The sequence below is a fragment of the Coturnix japonica genome, chromosome 7 (genome assembly GCF_054131305.1).
Source record: "Coturnix japonica strain WE chromosome 7, WE-NBRP24, whole genome shotgun sequence".
NCBI classification, from domain to species: Eukaryota; Metazoa; Chordata; class Aves; order Galliformes; family Phasianidae; genus Coturnix; species Coturnix japonica.
In genome coordinates, this window is record NC_140669.1 from 8,301,304 (window position 1) to 8,304,195 (window position 2,892).

Consider the following 2,892-nt stretch of genomic DNA (forward strand, 5'->3'; position numbering starts at 1 on the left):
GACTTAACCCAGGAACCAGAACTCACTTCCTGTTGTGCCTCTCCCCGCCCGCCGTGTGACGGCTCTGCGGGCCGGGCGGCTGCCAGCCGGGGGCACAACCGGGGCTGGGCTCGGCGCCTCCCCGCCGGCCTCGCGTTGTGATCGGGCTCCGGGTTCCTCTCTGCTGCCCTGCTGAGCTGCCGGGCCTCCCTCTCCTAGCAGCGCTGTGCTCGTGGCCAGCGAGCCCGAGCACTTTCTGTTTGTCTTTCTATGCATGTGTTATTTGCAAAGAGTGGTACTTATGTTTGTAACATAATTAAACTTTATGTTTTCACTGTACTTTTGCTTCTTACTTTTGGAACTTAACAAAGTGGGGTGTTTTTCCTGCGTTTAATTCGCAAGGGCAAAATTCTATATACATAGGAATGTATTGAAAATATATTGAATAATTTTATTTTTGCTGCTGTTACAAGCCCTTTTTTTCTTTAGTTCACACGTGGGAATCATTTTTATTGAAGCTGTGAGAATCGATGGGAGAAAATGTAGGGTTCTGTACATATACTTACACAGGGTACTGTCCACAAAGCCAGCAACAGGGAAGCATCCTGGATTTTGCATTGGCCTCAGCTGTGTCTGAGCCCCAGGGTTGTGTGCACACAGGCTGTGGTGCTTTTTCTGCTGGGAAATCTTTTGCCTGCTGATGGATCAGAACCTGTGCTACTGGCTGTCACATTCTAGTCGAGCCAACCTTACAGACCTTGTGTGTAAGCACTGAGCCCAAAGAAAGCCACTGGTATGGCTGTACTTCTTGGGAAATGATTTCTGTTATAACTTACCTTTCCCACGAAGTCTTTTGGGCTGTTTTGGCCTTTGTTAAGGCTAGACAGACTTGCAGGCAGTTTAATGAGCCAATATGTGCATTTCCTGCTCAGCCACTTTGAAGAACTTGGGGTTTGGTTCTGGTGAACTACTGGGATTCAGAGGTGGGTTTTGCTTTGTTAACGTGTTTCCAAGAAAGGTAGGTTAATTTCCTCCTTCAGAAGCCTTTAGCTTAACAAACTGTTTGAGATGTCTGACTTCAGGTTTCATTTAACCAGGTCTTTGCTTAAAAAAAAAGGAGAAAGGAAGAAAAAAGCAGCTTTTGTTTCTTCTACATTTCCTTTTTCTTTTTTAAATTTATTCACTCTTCCCAACTAGTTCTGCATTTAAAATTATACTGGGTATCTCTCTTAGGGAAAACAATATTATTTCTCCATGTTAGATCAGTGTTAATATAATTTAACTGATGCTGAATTTTAAAAGGGTTAATATGTATAAAAATACCAGTAGGTGATCTGATGGTGAGAAGTATCAGCTAAGATGATGGGCACGTGAACTTGAGCAGAGAGCCAACATATACACCAGCTGTGAGACATGGCCACTACATGTGGTGGTGGTTTGGTAGGAAAACAAAGTTCGTTAATTCAACTCTAGAAATGTCCTTGATGTAATTTTGCTGTGAAGGTCTCAAACCTGTCAGCAAAGCTGACAACCATCTACAGACAAAGCTTTGCTTCTCCAAGTGAAATACATTATTCTCTTTGTACTGTGTTAGAAACATCCTATCACAATAAAGCACGAGAGAAGCTGTCTTCCACTGAGTTTCATATTTTTAGGTTTTATTATTATTATTTATTTTCTTACGTTAGAAAGCAATGTATGTTACAAGCTTCACAGTAGCCCGTGCTGACCTTCTTAGAGATTTCCAACCCTTTGAATAAGTTGTTAAATAGCAAGGAATATCTGAGGAAATAAGCAGAAAACCTCCATTTGGTAGCTAACTTGATGTCTAAGTTTGACCTTTTAAAAGAAGAGTAGCTTCTGCTTTACAACCAGTTGTTTTTGTCCCTTTCTTCCTCATCTTGCTTTCTTTTTCTGTTTCTCACCTTCCTCTCATTCTCTGTATTTCTCTCCTAACAGCTATTCCAATAATGAATTTCTGTAGTCCTCACGTTGCCATTTGCCATTTTCACATCGTTATTAAGGCAGGATTGCTTTTCTAGGTGTAACCTTTAATGTATAAGCAGGAAGAGCAGGGCTATTTCAGTAGAGTTGAAAAGAGCTGAAGATTTTAGTAATCTGCTAATCTTAAAGACTGCTGCAATGACTAATCTGGAGTCTGGGAGTGGCAGGAAAGAGGTTTGTGTTTGTACTATTTCATTTCACTTTGTCTTCAGTCTGAGACTTGACTAAATATACTCGGAAACATCATTAATATTGTTTTAATTGGTAATTAGCAAATCGATTCTTTTTCAGAGTGAAAATTCAAGAGTTTGCACTGTTCATATAAATATCTCACATTATCTGTATTCAATTTAGTGTCTGACGTTACCAGAAATGAACTGTAACGCAGTTTTTTCCTGGGATAACATGGGATGAGCAATGGATTAATTTGGTGCTTAAACTGTGTTAAGGCATGGAGAGGAGCAGACTGCTGAAGGTGGACTTGCCAAAATGCTGCATTTCAGTGCCGGGTTAAATGGGATTCCTTCATACAATTTAAAGCTTGTAGATACAAATTGACTCCTGCCAGCCGTCAGAAAGGTCATCGTTTCCTGAACTCCCTTAATGCAGGCACTCGTGAAGGCGCTAGGGGGCTCACGGCAGATCTTTAAACCTTTCCCAGCGCTGTTCCGCTGAGGCTCCGTGAGGCTGCACTGCGCAGCACGAGGTGCCTGCAGGGCCTGAGCGCCCCTCTGCTATTACTCGATTTAATACAATAAAAAGCCTGTTTTGCTATTGGAGCACCTTGGGTCAGAAAGGAAGAGCTGTGGATTAATTTAGAATGAACGCTGTAGTTTCATAGTAGGAAGGTGAGGCTGATTTTACTTTTTGTTTTCCCATCAGCTAAATTAGCCAGCGAGCCTGTGGAAA